This window comes from Myotis lucifugus, unplaced genomic scaffold (genome assembly GCF_000147115.1).
Source record: "Myotis lucifugus unplaced genomic scaffold, Myoluc2.0 scaffold_349, whole genome shotgun sequence".
Lineage (NCBI taxonomy): Eukaryota > Metazoa > Chordata > Mammalia > Chiroptera > Vespertilionidae > Myotis > Myotis lucifugus.
The window spans coordinates 998117-1018400 of record NW_005871397.1 but is presented as its reverse complement, the minus strand read 5'-3'; the positions used below and the strand labels follow the sequence as shown (position 1 = coordinate 1018400).

The 20284-nt window shown below is 35.2% G+C and overlaps 1 protein-coding gene across 9 annotated transcripts in view; it reads left to right on the top strand.

Annotated features, from left to right (window-relative positions):
* FRYL (FRY like transcription coactivator) overlaps nt 1-20284 on the top strand; it is a 232292-nt gene that overhangs the window by 49433 nt on the left and 162575 nt on the right. For 7 of the 9 annotated variants that reach the window (XM_023764804.1, XM_023764805.1, XM_023764803.1 and 4 more), the window contains exon 3: nt 13155-13286. The exons of 1 other annotated variant lie outside the window; for it this stretch is intronic. The gene's annotated coding sequence lies outside the window, so the exon portion shown is untranslated. Of the gene's footprint in view, nt 1-2176; nt 2338-13154; nt 13287-20284 lie in introns of all 9 variants that reach the window. One more of the 9 variants, XM_023764801.1, reaches the window with a different exon arrangement.

The following is a 20284-nucleotide window of genomic DNA, read 5'->3' as shown; positions in this document are numbered from 1 at the left end:
GGGTTTTTCAAAATGCTGACATGCCGAGCTCAAAAGGTTCGCCATCACTGATACTAGGAGTTTATCCAATGAATCCTTCAGGATTGCACATGCTCGCTGTGACTCCACCCCTCTGGCCAATTATCTTTGTTCCCAGGTTAGACTGACAGTCAAGCACCTTCCTTACATCACTGCACGGGAGCCCATCTTCCTCTTTGTTGGATCCCTACCCCAGTGATTTGCAGGGAATGGACCAGTGGTTCCCTGTGGGGAGTGTGAAGTTGCAGCTTCCTGGTGAAGCTGCCCAGAAGAGCATGCTTACAATGTCTGGCCTCCCTTTGCTCACTTCCTATTACTGATATGAGCTAGCTGGTTATGATGGTAACAGAAACTGTGACATGGAATTTTGCAGCTGATTGTATTATCGCTCTTTAAACTGAGCATCCATCTTTGAGAAGCACGTTAAAGATTATTTTAAGTATTCTGGCTAAAATGGGAATGTCATTTTCATTTAACAAGTTGTTCTTAGACTTTTTAATTAATGGTAAGACATTAACAGAAAATGGTTGAATAAGCAGCTCTGTGATTTGTTGGCCATAATATGATTTCTCCTTTCCTGCCTATTTTTTACTTTCTATAATGCAAATTTATTCTTCATGAAATATTGAGATAAATTGTGTGCTAATTATGTTTGATTGTCCTTATTTGAGAGGTCTCAAGCTTTTGTTCTGAGGTTCAGAATCAATATAAAAACGTGTTGGAAACATAATTGCATTTTAATTTGAGAACTTTATCTCATAAAACTCCATACAACCACCTATTCTTTTAAAATATAAAAGAATCCAGATGTGCAGTATTTTTTCAGCTCATTTACTAGCTTTGTCAGTTTCCACAGCTGCAGTGTTGAACATTTATAGAAATTATGGGTTTGTTTAGGTTAAAATGAAGTTAATGTATATAAAGCACTTAACTTAGTTTCTCACACATAGTAGGTCCTCAGTAATTAGTAATGAATTAATTTGACTTCCTAGGGTACAATTTTTAGGGTACAGTGAGCCAATTCTGAATTCTGCCTTCCTATTTGTAATTCACTTAGACCCATTTAGCCAGTGTGGAGAAGAAAGCCTTTGGTGGGGTGGCACTTAGTGACCAGTGTATGCAAGTCCTTTAGAGTTTTTGGATGTCCTGGAATGGGATGGAAAGCTTTGTGCTGTGTTCTGTATGGTCATCGATAGTGACAAACTGATTTGGAATGTTGTTTTGTTACTCATTTCGAAATGTGTTATTTTCTGTACAGAGGAAGTTGATCTGAATTAATTGCTTATTACCCTTTATAAGTTTATAGAAAGAGAGGAACTGTCAGTCAGTGTAAACCTTACAGACACAATACTTTCTTTCATAAACATGGGGAGGAGGCAATCCCCAGATTACCATTTTGGGGATAAAGCCAGGTGCTGTTGTTTAACGTAAGAGGGTATGTGGTAACACCGAACTTGGGAGCCTGTCACATTGGCCTACTATGAAATAGTCATGTTTATGAAGCCATAATATTATTTAAACTCTCTTAATCAACATCTAGCCAGCTCCTCAGAGAGAAGCAGAAAGCCATTCATGTAGTTGTAGATGGTTGCCCCCATTAGTCTTCTGGCAACAGAGGCTGTGAGCGAAATCTTTTCTGTCCCCTCCTCTACTTAAATTGATGACTTGGCCCTAACCGGTTTGGCTCAATGGATAGAGTGTCGGCCTGCGGACTCAAGGGTCCCAGGTTCGATTCCGGTCAAGGGCGTGTACCTTGGTTGCAGGCACATCCCCAGTAGGGAGTGTACAGGAGGCAGCTGATTGATGTTTCTCTCTCATTGATGTTTCTAACTCTCTGTCCCTCTCCCTTCCTCTCTGTAAAAAATCAATAAAAAATATATTTTAAAAAAATTGATGACTTGTTCCTGATAGTAGCTTGAGCATATTTAGGTAGGTTCTCTTAAAGCATCTAAAATGTGTCATCACACGTCTGTCTTCTAGCTGATCTATAAACTCCTGGCTGGTGGCAGTGTTGTCTGTGTAATGGTCAACTTAGTGCAGATTCTGGGAGTTCACCGTTGACCCCCAGTCACTGTTCAGTGCACATCTCCCTGTGGCTTGCAGAGACTCCTCAACATTAACTGACCCAGTTATATTGTTTGACATTCTCTCGTCATAGTTCTTTAATGAAGAGCCTCTAGAGAGGCTAACCTTCCTGTATCCTGTACCACCGCCATCATTCCCATTCTCATCTCCTTCTCCTCTGGCAATGCAGATTCTCTCTTTTCTGTATTTCTTTCAAGGAACAGTTCAAGTCCTTTCCCCCGAAGCTTTTAAAAGGTACCTTTAAATTTAAGTTAGTATGAATTAAAATTTAGCTCTAAGAAAAGGTCAGAAATATCAACCAGAACTGGAAATTTGAAATTGATGCATTAAAAAACATTATATTCTTAAGTAACAAAGACATATGTGTAAACATCATCCTCATTTAAAAATTAAAAATTATACAGGGTAGGTTTACAGTTGTTTGTATGAAAAATAATAATAAATAAGAATAAACTGTGTTTTGTGTACTCACAACTGTAAATTACTTTGCCCCAACCCTGTATTAATTTTGGTAAAATTCTAGATTTTTTTTTCAAATAATTCAAAACCTCAAAATAATGGGAATTTTTGGTAAAGCTTATGGAAGGAAAGTGAGAGTTATGTTATTTTCAGATTGTCGTGAGAAAGTTGTCTTTTACTACATTATATGGCATTTGATAACATATAAAAGGTACCAGGATTTACTTTATTACAAACCGTTTTATTATGACTTAAAACCAGAAATCTTTTCTGTGTACTCCTTTTTCACACACCCCCACCACTTCAGTTAAACCATAATAGTTAATGTATATAGGAAAAAACTTCGATGTTATTGGAATTTTTTTGGAGAAAACTTCCTTCTAAGACAATAGCAGAGACTTTGAGCCAAGAACCAGTGGACTTTAGAGAACCATAAATTATGGTTGAGATATGAAAGTTTTATATTGTTTGGTCCTCCCTGTTATTTTTCTTTTGTACTGGGCCTATGTTTAGCTTATTTCCTTACTCCTTGATAATAATATCATTAAGCAGGCAAAGGGGGAAAAGGTTTTATTGAAACTAAAAGTTAGTGATTTAATTGGATTATGAGCTTTTACAGTGAATAATTTTACAGTGAATTGTTTTTATACCATTTGTGGACAAAGTAACAAGAATAGAACTTGTTTTATGATATATATTTATATATACACATACAATACATATATGCTAATATATTTATGCTTATGAATTTTCAAATAATATACAACAGCATTGATTTTTACATTTAATAGTATGTGGAAAACATATTTAAATGACAGAACCTTTACATTTATGCTTAGTTTGCATCTTATTAGTTTAATTTAATATTTACATAAGTGCTTTATTATTTTTATGAAAGCTGCTTTGCTAGGCTTTGTGGGAGATGTAACAATGAATTTCATACCCTTAAGAGTCTCATAATCCTAGAGCCAACTCTTAGAACCACAAACTTTTAGAATGGGAAGAAATTTAAGAGATTATCTTTGCTTTGGTGTGTGTTTAAAACAGTAGTCTTCTGATTCCTACCCGTTCAGTGTCTCCTGTCCCCTTCTCCCCATGCTCCCAGACATTGCTAATGCTCTATTCTGTGCAGGGAGAGAGGAATTCCAGCATCTGATGATTGGGTGGCAGGAAATGGTAGCTTTTAGGGACTGGTACTTGCTTTCATCTCCTTTGTTTGGTAAGCAGGAAGAGAGGCAGGCCATTTTTTCCAGGTCAATTTTTAGTCTAGGATTTAAAACTATGAAGACAAGAAATCATCTTAGTGGGTACTGACTGGAATATAAAACAAAACAAAAAATAGTTTGGAGAACACTAACGTGTATTGCAGATTATTTCAAACGTATCAGGTGGGTGTAAATATAATGAATTGTTATATAAAATGTATTATAAGTATACTTATATGAAATGTATTTTTTTAACTGCAGTATAAAGAATTTGGAAACCATGTCTCTAACCTGTCCATTCCACCCTTGCTTTCAACCTGGGGGGCAGCCATTGATCCCCATATGCCTAGATATGTTACTCATTTTGCCCTGCTCTCTTGTTATCATGACCCGACTCCAAGATAAAGTGGTTTCCACACAGGTAGAAATATACAAGGTGATATTTTCCCGCAGTACATCTTAATAAAAGATGTGCAGTGAGGTAGTTTTTTTCATTACGTGGGTTTTGTTTGCATGTCTCTGGGTACAAATAAACGCTTTGGTGGATCTAACTGTTAATCTGCAAGTGTTGTTTATGATGTGCCTAACTTGATACCAAGATGTGATTTAAGCACCAAGAGAATTTGGATTATTTAATACTAGTACATAATAAAACTATTTATCCAATATTCATGTGGGCACAGACAGAGGCACAATTGTATTCTTGTAGTGCACAATATAAATACTAATATTGTCTTGGAGAATCAGCATGGTATGCTGAAGCCATGGTTTGGAAAAAGGCATTGTAGTATGTTTTTATCTGTGGGAATTACTGGCAAGTGTAATTTGAGAGATTCTAAATACTGTAGTTGTTTACTTCACTTCTAAATTTGGCTAAAATATTTTTGGTTTTGTTATTATTATTATTATTTTTTTTTACTAATCATTGAATTGTTCCTTAAGACCTGTGGTAGAAGCTAAGCCATAATTGTTTTATGAATTTTGATAATTATATCTTCTTTTAAAGATTAAAAATTTCCTCTCACTAAAGATAGTTTAAAACATATTTAAAGAAAGGAATAGTGGACTGAATGTTCATTTGCCCATTCCACAGCTCCAACATTTATCGACTCTTTGTTAGCTTCTACCAACTCCCTTTCCTCAATTCCCAATTATTTTGATGCAGTTCCTCTGTCATAAAGCATCATCTGCAAATATTTCACGATGTGTTTCTGAAAAACAAAGACTTCCATTTCTAGACATGTGAAGTAGAATCTTAACCTTTTTGAGTAATGTATGAAGTTATGAATCCTTAAGTTATGTTTGGGGTGTTAGAGTGATATAAAAGAAAAGGGGATCCTTTAAATGGAAAAAGAGAAATACCTGATGAGCAGTGTACCAAAAAACAATAGAAAGGTTACAATTAAAAAAGCCAATTAATAGCTTTTAAGTGTCCATGGGAAGAAAAGGGAGCAATTGGCATTTTTGAACATTTAGTATGTGTCCACATTCCATACAGGTCTGTACAGGAGTAAAACTAAGTGTACTTTATACTATCTGAGATGGAAATTCTGTTTCTAGACTTTTTCTTGAGGGGAAAAAAAATCAAAGATGAGTACAGAGACTGCAAATCAAGGTATTCACTGTAATATTTATAGCAGTGAAGAATTAAACCTAATGCTCAATAATAGTGGAGTGATTAAATACACGCAATATATTTGTAAAATATTGTAATATTTTGTAACCACTAGAAATGAAATAATTTACCAATTTTATAAAATGTTTAATGCATATTAGAGTACCCCAAAGAAATTGACCCAGATAGTAACATGAATTAATAGTGGGTATCTTTAGGTTTTGAATTGAGTGATATTTATTTCTTCATTATTTGGGGGGGGGGGGGGATAGTGTTGCAAATTTGTCTGTCCGTATAATATTATTGAGTACTTCACTATGTGTTAAACACTTTTTTAGCGTATTTCATCTTCTTCACTTCTCACAGTAGCCTTAAGAGATTTTATTATCCGGATTTTAGAGATGAAGAAATGGACGCATAGAGAGATTGAGTACTTTGATAATTGGTTTCTCCTCCTAAGTTTATTCTTTGCTTCCATATGTAGTTTTATTTCCAACAATTGGGAAGATACTATAAATACTATTTTGTTTTTCTAATTCTTACTTTAAAATATATGGTGAATATTGGGACATATTAATAAAAATACTTTTAAATTGATGGATAACATTTATCTTCTAAGTATACCCTGATTTTTAAAACCGGTCCTTTGTTTTTGTTCTCTGCCTCCCCTGTGGCTCTCTGCTTATAGGAATAACGGTACAATGAGCACCTTTGTAAGTAAATCTGTATGTGCGTTTCTGTTTAGCTCCCTAGGGAGATCTCTTAGAAGTGGAATTATTGGGTCAAAGAACATAAACATTTTAAAGGCTTTTGATACAAATGATCATTCCTCCTTAAATTTAGAGGAGTTGTTTTGGGGCTATAAATTCAGGAGACATGGGTCATCTAAATATCAGTGGGAATTTGTACTTTCATAGTTGCTCTTATAAAAATCCTGGTTCTCTGAGCTTGCTGGAGACAGTAATACAGAGAAAAAGAGGAGAAACAAACTTTGGAGATTAAATTATGGTATTTACTTATTTTCTGACTTTGAGTAGCTACTTCTTCATGTTTTTGATTATCTTAAAATGTGGATTACTGCAAATTTTTATTGCAAATTGTCATGAAAACATATCAAGTTTGCATGGATTTTCTTTGTTTGATTTTATAACCTCAGGCTCATAATTAGAACAATTTCCATTGTATAATTTTAAAATTATAGATGTAAAAGGTCTAACACATTGATTAGAGACTATGATGACCATAGAGAGTATTTTAATGTTGTATTTAAAAAATACATGTTTTTATTGATTTCAGAGAGAGGAAGGGAGAGGGAGAGAGGGATAGAAACATCAATGATGAGAATCATTGATCGACTGCCTACTGGGGATTGAGCTTGAAATCCGGGCATGTGCCCTGACCTGGAATTGAACTATGACCTTCTGGTTCATGGGTCAAAGCTCAACCACTGAGCCACACTGACTAAGTTAATGTTGCATTTTTAAATTAAAAAAACAACAACACAGTTTTTTTTTAGGGGCCACTTATTTTCTTTTCGTGACTAGCAAGATCAGAAAATTGTTTAATTAATTGATGATTTCTGTTAAATGATTAAGTTTTTGTTGTTGTTAATCCTCACCCAAGGATATCTTTTCCATCCAGTGGTGGGAGAGGAGGGGGAGAGAGAGAAACATCAATGTGAGAGAGACATATCAATTGGTTGCCTCCTACACGCACCCCCACCGGGCCAGGGATTGAATCTGCAACCCAGGTACTTGCCCTTGACCCGGAATCAAACCCAAGACCCTGCGATGCTCGGGCTGACGCTCTAACCACTGGACACACTGACCAGGGCAACTGATTAAGTTTTTATTGTGGTTTCTCTTGAGCATGTTTTCTTCCAGAAGCTCCTGTAGACTACTTCTACAAAAACTTTTTTAAAAAAATATATTTTATTGATTTTTTACAGAGAGGAAGGGAGAGGGATAGAGAGTTAGAAACATCGATGAGAGAGAAACATCCATGGCTGCCTCCTGCACACCCCCTAGTGGGGATGTGCCCACAACCAAGGTACATGCCCTTGACCAGAACCGAACCTGGGACCCTTCAGTTCGCAGGCTGACGCTCTACCCACTGAGCCAAACCGGTTAGGGCTACAAAAACTCTTACTGAAGATTTGGGAAGGAGGAGGTGGGCTTCAACTTAAGGGGGTTGAGGGTTTGGAGAATAATTAATGATATCAGAAAATTTTCCTATGAAGCTACCATAGAGGTTAGGGTCACGTTTCCTGGGAAGACCAAGATTGACAAAGTGTAATTTGACAGTATAGGATTTGTGAGAGGTTCACATGGGATAAATAGAAAATATTCTATTGAAATTTGAAAGCCTTAAGTACTAGAATGGAAAAATACCAATTATGAAACTATTATAAATGGCAGAGATGGGAAGTAAGCACAAGGAGGATTCTTATCAGGGGCTCTTGATCCATAATTAATTATTGTATTGCACATGTAGGTGTATGTGCATTTTGGAAGGTGAGTGTCCGGCACGGTGTTCAGATTTTTAAAGGTACGACTCCCAAAAGCTCAAGCTAGTATTAGGATGAAATACAAGCTCTACAAGGCTAGGGATTTTTGTCTGTTTTATTCACTCTTCTGTCCCCGTTTCTCATACTAGTACACACATAGTTCTGCTCAATGAATATTTGTTGAATGTGTGATTTCTGTAAGTTTGTGTGTGGCATAGTTAATAGTAACGGATTTTTAGAAGTTACCAATAGTGAGGTTGTTGTCTTATATGTCAGCTTCTACATTTGTCCAAAAAATTACTCTTGTGTTTATGCTGAGATCAGTAGGTAGAGTATTTGTATAATAAGTTTGTGGTTGAATTCCTTTCTTTCCTTTTTTTTTTTTAACATGGGAATGTAATAGGGAAAATTATTCTAAATGATATATTTATTCATCATTATATTAGAAAATGTACTCTGATGCTGTTTTAATTTGATTCAATGAATGAAACCTTAATAGAAAACTTGCCCTTAATTTTGTGAATGGAAAATTTTGCTAATTTGTTCTTATTAGATCAAGTAGTATGACAATAAGTGCTATTCTGGCTAAAAATGTAAAATCAGCCGAAGCCGGTTTGGCTCAGTGGATAGAGCGTCGGCCTGGGGACTGAAGGGTCCCAGGTTCGATTCCGGTCAAGGGCATGTACCTGGGTTGCGGGCACATCCCCAGTGGGAGATGTGCAGGAGGCGGCTGATTGATGTTTCTCTCTCATCGATGTTTCTAACTCTCTATCTCTCTCCCTTCCTCTCTGTAAAAAATCAATAAAATATATTTAAAAAAAAAATGTAAAATCAACAAAATGTTGACAAATTGACCTGCAGGGAACATTGCTTTATCAGCAAGAGAGTTAGATTTTTGCAGTGAAGCCCAGTTATTCTAGATCAGTACCATTATACAGTGTTTTCAGCAAGTGGTCTAGTATAGTCTGTGATTACATTAGTCAGCATAATAAGTTTCTGTGCTCTTTAAAATTGAAATTTGGGAGAAGGTTAAAGAACAACAGAGAGAAGGTTAAAATGCAAGTCCATCTTAAATATTGTATAATTATAGCATTTCTAAATAAGAGAGTAAGTGAATTTCTAAAAGTCAGAGTGTGTTGGAACCAGTATTGATTTTATGAATCAATTTTTTTCTTAATTAAAGAGATGATTGTAAATTCTGTTTTTTTTGGTACATACTTTATATGAATGATTTTTACTAGTCAGACATAAAAGATACTTGAGTACTTGTTTGCTGCCTGCACTTGATTATTTGTGAGTAGATTTTTTTTTTCTACATTGTATATGATCTTTGGTAGATTAAAAAAATTACATTTTCCATAATTATATTGCTATTATGAATAGGAGCTATGATTATTTTAAATTTATTTAAAAACAATTGCATCCTTGCCCTAACCAGTTTGGCTCAGTGGATAGAGCGTCGGCCTGGGGACTAAAGGGTCCCAGGTTCGATTCCGGTCAAGGGCATGTACCTTGGTTGCGGGCACATTCCCAGTAGGGGGTGTGCAGGAGGCAGTTGATTGATGTTTCTCTCTCATCGATGTTTCCAACTCTCTATTCCTCTCCCTTCCTCTCTATAAAAAAATCAATAAAATATATTTAAAAACAAAAACAAAAAACAATTGCATCCATACTGTCTGTGGTGGTGTGTGTGGGGGGTGGGGGGGGGGCGGGTCTGGATGTAAGATGGTGAAGGGATTAGCCAAAGAACATATATGCATAACCCGCAATGTGGTGGTGGCCAGAAGGAAGGGTGGGAAAATGGGGAAAATGGAGACATCTGTAATAGTGCCAGCAATAAAAATAAAATTTAAAAACAAAACAAAACACCTGTCAGAATGTTTGCATCATTTTAAAAGCCCTTGCAAGATACCCAGAATAATTAAGAGAAGGGTAAACATTTGCCTTCATAGATTCCATATCTTGGTATGTGGTTTCTTTCTTTAGTTAAACTATGATCAATTTCTAGGTCACCACACATTTTAGCATTCATGTTTTAGTATAAAATATAGTTTGAAGTAGAATTTAGAGTTTTGATCTTCAAATTGATTTGTAGTTGTATCTTTGAAGTAATTTAGCCTACTCTTTTGGCCAGGGAGCAGATCCTTTCTATAGAGTTTCTAACAATCTTTGCCTAGTAAATCACTGAGCAGGGACTTTACTTCTTTATGAAGCAACCTTCTTATTAATTATGCAATAATTAAGTTATTTTTTCATTGAACTCAAATCTATCTTGTGCTAGGCACCATAACTTCCTAGTTCTCCTTTTTAAATTATGAAGTATACATACAAATATTGAAAATACTATAATGAACATCACCAAAATTCCATTTACTCTTAATTTTTTCTTTTTTTTTTTAAATATATTTTATTGATTTTTTACAGAGAGGAAGGGAGAGAGATAGAGAGTTAGAAACATCGATGAGAGAGAAACATCGATCAGCTGCCTCCTGCACACCCCCTACTGGGGATGTGCCCACAACCCAGGTACATGCCCTTGACCGGAATCGAACCTGGGACCCCTCAGTCCGCAGGCCGACGCTCTATCCACTGAGCCAAACCGGCTTCGGCAATTTTTTCTTACTTGCTTGTGATTACTATTTTCTGTATTATTGTATTATCAGAGACATACATATCTTGTCTGACTACAATGAATACACATAAAATTTGTGCATTTCTGTTCTTTATTATTCTAGTAATTTTGTTTAGAAAGGAAACGTGGTTAATGTGTTACTGAACACCCATTCAACTTTCTCTTTTATTTTCTGCACTGAAGTGAAGCAAGACTCGCCTTAAAGGACCTCATTTGACCTGAGATCCTCCCAAGTGCCAGAGCTGGGCCACTGTTCTCCTTATTTATTGCTCATGGAAATTTCTAGATCCTTACTCTTACTGCAGGTTTAAAGCCTTGCCCCTTCAAAGCCTGTGTTATTTACAGCCTTCAGTGTTGTCAAATACCAACTGACCTCCTCAAGTCACTCTTGTTTATATGACTTTTTTCTTTTAAAATAAAAAACAACAGCATTGATCATGTGTACACCATGACCACATTTACCTAACCTCGCAAAAATATGGGTATGAAAGTACTAATAAAAATTACTCTTCCTGTGGATAGAATATTCTCCAAATTAATCAAGTGAAATAAAAATAAAAACGAGTCCCATACTCAATAATAGGTATGGCAACAAGATAAAAAAGTTATTGGCATGCAAAAAACAACCCAAAACCAAGACAAAAGCAACAACAAAAATCTTCATTCCTGCTAAAAATGATTATAACCTATAAAGTCAGAGAAGTACAGAGCAAATATTTTCCTGGAAGGGTAATCACAGACATGTTCATTTTATTAAAAGGGAAAGTTGAAAATAGGAAGGTTGTATATCAACTCAGGAACTTATTGAAAATTTCAGACAAACATTGGGAAGTCTTAAAATGACACAGTGATCTGACAGTGTGGTTACAGAAACACGTGTAAAAAACATGGCACTAGCTCTCGCTATGTCTGAACAGGAGGTTATTCAAAAGTGAAGCAAAACAAAAGACCTAGACATGGTGGTACAAATCAATCCTCGATGAACTTGTGGCTGGCTGTACTTATAAAATTGCTTTGTTCTCCAGTAGTAATTGGTTTTGTCATTTGTCCTAGCAGATAAAGTGAAAAATATTTTAAATTTCATTATATACCAGTGCATGACTACTGCAACCACTATCTACAGAAATGATATGCTGTTTGTCACATAGCTTTATTTGCTTTGAGGGAGAAATGACTTCATGAACCTAAGATAAAGTATCAAGAATTATGGCAGAATTCTAGATATCACGTTGTTAGTAGATTCAGAAATATTTGGTGGGGCTGTCCAAAATTCCACTAAGCCTGAATAAGATTGATTGTAAACAAGTGCATATGAATTAGGTTTTTGTTCGAATTCACCAGTTTTCTGGCTTCAAAAAGATTTAGTCATGATTTAGTTGATTATGCCTGTGCATCAATGGAATATCATGATATTTTCCAATTCTGCTAAAGGAATTTCAAATTAAGAAGCTTAAGTACAAATTAATATTTTAGAGAGTAGTTAGTCCTTTCTGTTGGGTTGAGGATTAAATTCATTAAACAGAAAAAAATAGTAAGAAACCAGTTATGATTAGTATAGGTATGGTACAATAGTTCATAATTCATGACCCCCTCACAAGTATTATAATTGGACTTTGAAAAATATATATCCCAAACATTTTATGTAGCTGGGATAAATATTAGGCCCAGAGGCTATATGAACTACTTTGCAAATCTGTTTATTTTACTGAATAAAATTAAAATATTAAATGTATTATGGCATAATTAAGGTTTTTATGTATTGGTTTAATCGTTGGATAGTAAAAGCATTACTTGTCACTGTAAAGAGAAGAAAGGAAGGGGAGGAACTATAAATTAAAAGGGATTTAAAAGATACAGTAACAGTTGTCTATATGGATTTTGTTTAGATCTGGATTGGAACAATGTGTTTAAAAATCACTTATGAGCCGGCTAGTGTGAATCAGTGGTTGAGCATCAACCTATGAACCAGGAGATTACAGTTCGATTCCTGGTCAGGGCACATGCCCAGGTTGTGGGCTCAATCCCCAGTAGGGGGTGTGCAGGAGGCAGCCGATCAGTGATTCTCTCTCATCATTGATGTTTCTATCTCTTTCTCCCTTTCCCTTTCTCTCTGAAATCAATAAAAATATATTTTAAAAATAGTAAAAATGAAAATGAAAACCACTTATGAGACAGAGGATTTTGAGCACAGACTGGTAGCTGATGTTAGAAAGAAATTATTATTCATTTGTTATAGATATTATAATGATATTGGATTATATTTAAAAAGCAGATCTTTGCATACAGAACTATCTAAAGATGAAGTGGTAAAATGTCTGGAATTTGATTCATAATAATCCAGAGTGGTGGGAGAAGGGGTTTTGGGGTAGGTGGAGATATAAATGAAACATGATTTGCCATGAGTTAACAGTGGTGTGTGTTTATTATACTAGTTTTGATTTTGCATTATTTTGAAAATTTAAGAAAAATAAATTCAGAAGCAGTGTAATGCAACACTATTGAAAGAGGATAACTGCAGCACCAGGTGACATTGCTGGATAATACATTCAGAAGTAAGGATGGATATGAGCAACACACAGATGTGCTGTTATAAACGTAACTAATGTATAAATCTTGTATTTTATTTTTCTTCAGAGCTGAAGCCATTTATTTGAATCTTGGATGATTAACACCTAAATGCTTAATTCTCAAAACTGCTCAAGAGTCCCACAGTCAGGATTAGATGATCGAAGTTACCACTAAGAAATTACTGTCTTGAGTCCTACGGTAAGATGATACTACATATTCTAAAGGCTAAATAGTGAGTATGAGGTCTAAAAAGCCCTATTAAATGCTTTATTTGAGCTACTACCTTCTATTATAATTTCTTAATCCTGTAATTGTTATACCTGGAGTTAAAAGTTGTGATAATCAACCAAAGATCCTTGGACACATCAACATGCCAACAAGGCTTTAGGCGCAGCGGTTCTCAACCTGTGGGTCTCGACCCCTTTGGGGGTCGAATGACCCTTTCACAGGGGTCACCTAAGACCATCGGAAAACACATATAGCATATCAGATATTTACATTATGATTCATAACAATAGCAAAATTACAGTTAAGAAGTAGCAACGAAAATAATTTTATGGTTGGGGGTCACCACAACATGAGGAACTGTATTAAAGGGTCGCGGCATTAGGAAGGTTGAGAACCACTGCTTTAGGGCATTTTCTCCTCATAGATTCAGCCTAGTAATGGGTACAGTTTTGTCATGGGAACGCCATGCTTTCTGCTTGCTGTATGGGTCCTCTGGAAGCTGATCCTGCAAAGGAGTTTGGCTTCCAGGGTTTTATTAGGGCTCAGCCTCTATTAAGAGAGGTGGTGTAGAAGCAGGTTGGGCAGAGGACATTGAACTGCAGGGTAGGCTCAGCACAGCCTTGGCCAACCCTATAGGGAATCTTGTAGTTGTGAGAATTTCTTTCCCTTCATGAGTAGTAAGGTTCTTGGGTAGAGAGACGTATTGTCAGTGCCTTCGCATCTTGCACAGGCCATGATAGGAGCTGCTCCGTAAATATTTGTCAAATGAAGGAAATCTGAGAAAAATTTTGTAGTTTCTTCAGTGACACCTAATCCTTGCCCTTCATTTTCCCAGTTGAAAATTCAGTGTAGAGCGGTAGGTTAATAGTGACACAGGTGGTTCTTGTATACCACGAACAGACAAGAAGGTAACTTGCCCTCTACAATCAGCATTTGCTATATACCATTGTGTTTCTGGGCTCTATAGATAAGGAAGGCCTGCAAAGAGCCTGAGAAAAGCCACAAACATAAGTGTTAAAGAACATGAGATCACACCCATAAAGAGGAAAGAAAAAGCGCTAGAAGACACGTTGATAACTTCTAGGCTATTAAGGCATATGAATTACTGTTCTAACCAGTTGTTTCTTCTGTGTGTGGGGATAGGCTGATCAGACGAGTTGTCCTTTCATGTTCAAGGGTTAAGAGAAACTCTGTCTCTTAGAAGCATTTTTAAAAGTCAGTATGTTTTCCTAGTAGGTACATTTCTGCTTTAATTCTATACTCGACTTCCTTGTTTGTTTTTTTAACCTCCTTTTCACTGTAGAATTCCCTGAGGCAGGATTTGCATTAATAAGTCCTCTAACTTTTCTCTGAACCTTAATACTATAGTAATGCTTTACATGTAGAGGACCTTCAATTAATATCTTTTAAATAATTAAATAAAGAATAGTGGACTTTATAATTAATGTAGAAAAATGAGGATTTAATTCAGAGCCAGAAATTTTTTTCATTATAATTTTTCCTGATACATATATATAGATAGTTTTATGTTTCATCTTTTAAAAGATGTAAATCAGTTTCTTCGTGTTGAGAAGAATGAGATTGTGCTTGTGTTTCACTAAGTGAATCAGATTTGTTATCTTATTAAAACACATATCCTCAAAGTTATAATCTGATTACTTAGAGGGAGTTTACGCCTATCTGTTCTCTCTGGTTTTTCATTTCCTTCTTGCTCACTTATCCCCACCAGAGGGCAGGCGAAGGAAGGGAAAAAAGAAGGTATTAATTTCAGTTCACAAAGTCTTACGTAGGCAACGTCCACTGGAGTATTTCGTCATGCTTCTGGAGTACATTAAGCAATCGGATCAGCCACTTCAGCTATTTAAAAATATTTAGTAGAGTGCTCAGTTACTACTTAGGTAAGGTTGATTACTGGGTTTATTTAATTAGATCATTATATTTAAAATCTATATTCTTAGGTCCATATATTGTAAATTATCACCTTTTTTTTTTTGGCAATTCATGCCAATGTCTCCATTGCTACTGTTGATAATTGCAATTGATTGTGATGAGGACTCTTTTTTATTTTTAAAAGTACATTGGAATGTTCATAATACAATACTGCTTTCATGAATCAAGTTCATAATACGTCTTTCATGTCCTATGAAGCTTGATGTTCCTGAGGTCTGTTAGTGAGTTTTAGAATCATAAGAGTAATCATTTTGTTTTTATTTTATTTTTAAATCCTCACCCGAGGATATTTTTCCCATTGATTTTTAGAGAGAGTGGAAGGGAGAGGGAGAGACAGAGAGAAACACGGATGTGAAAGAGACACATCGATTGGTTGCCTCCCACATGTCTCTGACCAAAGCCAGGAGCCTGCAATCGAGGTATGTGCCCTTGACTGGAATAGAACCCGAGACCCTTCAGCCACATACTGACGCTCTATCCACTGAACCAAGGGCATAAGAGTCATCTTTTGACTACTAGTTAGTTCTACACTTCAGCTGTAAGTTTATTTAGAAGGACGACACACCTCAGGCCAAAGTAAATTTGTCTCAACATTATTACAGTGTGAGTTTTCAAAGTCTAAATGTTAAACTAGACGGATGCTAAACCTTTTATGGTCTGAATATTACTGTTAACACCCATCGTAGATGTACAAGGACTTGTACACGTGAAGTGCCGTTTCATGGTCGATAGCTGTTTGGTGTGTTATCAGTGTGAACAGCAGATGTCCTGAAAATCAGCTTCCAAACAGCTGGCACTTGGCCTGCTGGTGTTGAGCACCACCTAACCTCACATGACGTGTCTGCTCTTTGACATACATAGTGGACCTTATCTCCTCATCAAGGAAATTGGTGCAGGCGCCTTTTCTGTGTGCTCCTAGGACTAGTAATGTAGAAGAGCCTTATAATGGACTTTTTAAAAAGAGTTGTGCCTCCCATTCTTTCGGGAGATGTGGTTGTGGAAGCTAGAGGTGGTTTTCAGGAAGGTTCCCCCCAGTTACTGAAGATGAGACGTCTCAGTTTGTTTTCATCAGAGAAGCCTGTAGGTGAGGAAGATGGAATCACTATCTGGCACAGTAATTATGACAAACACCTCCATCAACAACTCGGTAAAGTAAAATGGGAATAAAATGTATTATTTCCAGTCCTTTAAAAAGTATTTTAGGAAAGAAATTATGTTTACAAGTTTGAATTCTAGTGAGCAAAAAAAAATCTGTATTGAAAGTCAAGTTTAAATATTATAAAATGTTTAATACAGTAAATATGTAGTTGGTGTAAAGTTATTTTAGTATCAGAGTTTTGCTGCGAGTTTAGATGGAGAAATATTGATGCTGTAAATCAGTATTTCTGTAAAGAAGTTTACAGTTTGATGATCTTTGGAAAATGTGTTATACTTATTGGAAAAATGTTATTTGTAACCCATAGAATATGTAAATGAAAAATAAGATACTGAGTTTTACCTATCACCGTAGAAACCATGTCCATTTTGTTTTAAAAATATACTTCATTATTTTGTTGTGAAGATAGCAAATATTTGGGGTGAAACATAAAAAGTCTCATCTTTGAATATAATCATGATTATTTTGAGTCACAGTACCTTTATTTAATATAATCCTGCAAAGTTAAATTTAATGCCTTTTAAAGTTTGAGCAAATGATACTCAGTCTGTGTTAGAAGAAAAATCAGTTTTGCATATAGTACTGGTAAATAGCAAATATTAAAAGAAAGGAAATCCTTTAGGAAGAAAATGGAAAAATGCTGTAAGTTTTTAAATTTTTGACTAAAATGTTCTGTATGATTATGATTTTTTGTGAATAAATAACTGCTTATATAAATGAATATAATACTTTATGGAAAGAAGAGACTTTCTCTACAAGTTTGATATATATATTCTTATAGCTGTTTTCTATGCATACTTTAATATGCACACATACATTTTTATTTGTAGAATTTAAAAATGAGATTTACTATCCAGGCTGTTTTGATGTGAGCCTTTTCATTTAATACATCATAAACATCTTTCTGCCTCATTTAAAATGCACTTCATTGTGTGGATATAATTTATTCAATCAGTCCCTTATTAATGAACATTTAGTATGACTATTTTTAGTTATTAAAAAATATCGGCCCTAGCTGGTTTGGCTCACTGGATGGAGCGTCGGCCTGTGGACTCAAGGGTCCCAGGTTCGATTCCGGTCAAGGGCATGTACCTTGGTTGCGGGCACATCCCCAGTGGGGGGTGTGCAGGAGGCAGCTGATCGATGCTTCTCTCTCATTGATGTTTCTAACTCTCTAACCCTTCCTCTCTGTAAAAAATCAATAAAATATATTTAAAAAAATAAATAAATAAAAAATATCCATTTATATATCACGTTATACCTTTGTATGATTGCTTCTTGATAGAAGTTTCTATGTGCATTAAAAATTTTGGTCAGCAATGCTAAGTTACCTTTAAAAAATTTCTCAATTTCAGTTCCTCAGGGCTGAAGATGAGTGCCTCCATTTCCTTACATTCACACTCGATCTGTTTCTTGTCAGGTTAAAAATTAGGGTCGTATTTGTGAGAAACCACACTTTCTTTTACATAATGGATATTTTTAAAACAAAAGACACGGAGCTTTTAAGCTTTAAAAAGAAATATATATTGATATCTAAAATGTATTGATATTAGAAGTTTCTCTTTTTTTTATACTATTCACTCATTTGAATGAATGAAGTGGAAGTGAGGCCACTGAGTTAGTACCTCTTAATTTCAGTTAAAATTGAATGTCTTTCAGCACTTAGTTTTGAGTTCAATAGTGCAAGTATAAATAAGTAAAAATGTGAATATATTAATATATGCAGTTATTTAAGTTATTAAAAACTACTTTTTCTTTAACTTTCAGTCTTTAATCATTTTCTTTATCACAGCCTGTGTGATTGGACTTGGTGTTTAAATGTAACATACTATGGCCATTAGTTTAATATGTCATCTTTTTAAAAATATATATATTTTATTGATTTTTTACAGAGAGGAAGGGAGAGGGATAGAGAGTTAGAAACATCGATGAGAGAGAAACATCGATCAGGTGCCTCCTGCACACCCCCTACTGGGGATGTGCCCGCAACCAAGGTACATGCCCTTGACCGGAATCGAACCTGGGACCCTTGAGTCCGCAGGCCGACGCTCCATCCAGTGAGCCAAACCAGTTAGGGCTAATATGTCACCTTTTATTTTTTAAAAGACATTTTGAGCGTAGCACACATGTTACAAAATATAATAATTAGACTTTGTAATTTATATTAATTTTCACATAAGCACTTAATTGAATGATTAAGAATTTTCCGTAGTAGCTATCTTTTTCTAGTCACAGTCAAACAAAGCAAAATCATGAATGCTGAAGAATCTGATGTCTGAAACTTCAGAGGCTACAGGTTCTTTATGGAATAATCTTGCCCAGTTTCTCCCCCAGAATAAAACTCAACTTTAGGAAATGACTCTTAAAATTAATTTAAAGGACTTCTTTGGCAATTTCTGTAAGAGAGACTTGGTTAGTTGCCAATATATAGAAATTTACTTGCTACTTTTAACTCCAAAAGTATTTATAGATGCTTATGCTTTCTTTAACAAAAATGTTTGTAAAATTTTGAGGTATTTGCCGGGGCTGATACGTTGAAGAACATTTATCTTTGCTTTTGATAATTTTTTTTTTTTTTTTTACTTTTTAACTTTCTCTAAATATTAAGTAACATAATATTTTTAAATTTTATGGGAAATTCTTAAGCAACCCACTGGATTTATCAGAAATCCCCCCTTGCTCTGTAAAATATGTTAATTAACAAATGCCTCTTGTACACAAAACTGCTCAGCTCCTCTGCCAACATTTCCGCTCCCACCGGGTTGGGTTGTGTGCTTACCAAGAGTTGGGTGAAATTTTAAACCAAACCTGTTCATGCCATTTATACTTGTAATTGTGATCATATAATTTAGTTAAATATTACGTAATTCAGTAAAGTATGAGACTGAAAAGAAAGAGCTCTTGTGGTGTAAACAAAGTTGAATACTTTGAGCAGACTCCATACAAGTGAATTCCTAAAAAAATTTGCTTTTGAATTGCGGTAAGCCATAGAAGTGTATATGATTGGAAGGATTTTGCTTTCAGATACCTTCAGCTTCCCCGTCCTCTTTGAAGAAATTGAAACTGGAAATCGTAAATGATGTACAAGGGTTAGATTTTAGGCAAGAAAACAATTAGCAAATTCACCCTAAGAGACAAGTACTTGGCACTATTATATTAAAAGTCTAGGGAATAAACTTGGACTTTATATTTTAAGTTAAAATAAAACTTTAGGTGGACCTATAGATCCCTTCTCCACAATTCCTACTTTAATGAAGGTTTTTGAATATTTGATTAACTAACAGTGTAATTTATAACAAATAATGTTTCAGTTTTGTTAAAGAAGTAAGTCACTTATTTGCTATCCCTATTCCTTAAGAAAAAGGAATCAAAGATTCATGTATTTGTGTTAAAAATTTTATTCATAAGCTCCTTAAATATTCATATAATTTTTGTGTAGTCATAGTCATGTGATCAAAGACTGATTTCACTGATAAATATTAGTAGAATTGGCACAAGTAATATCTAGCCGCACACATAAAAGTTGGTGGGGAGAAAATGCCCTTCACTGACCATTGAGGAACAATGACCATTAGGCATGGCCATGAGTCAGACCCTAAGGATCAGGCAGTGTGTTTCCACAGGCTTCTGTCGTGACAGCTGCAAAGTCCTTGTATCTCTAGGATTGGGTTATTTTTATTCTTATGAATCAACCTTAATTTTGTTGTTGTGCATTCTCTTTGGAGTCAAGAATAAGTGAGTGTAAATATAAGATTTATTTATTTTCTTTGTTTTTTTTAAATTTATCTTTACTGTTGAAAGTATTACAGATGTCTTCCCTTTTCCCCCCATTGAACCCCTCTACCTTGCACTTGCCCCTCCT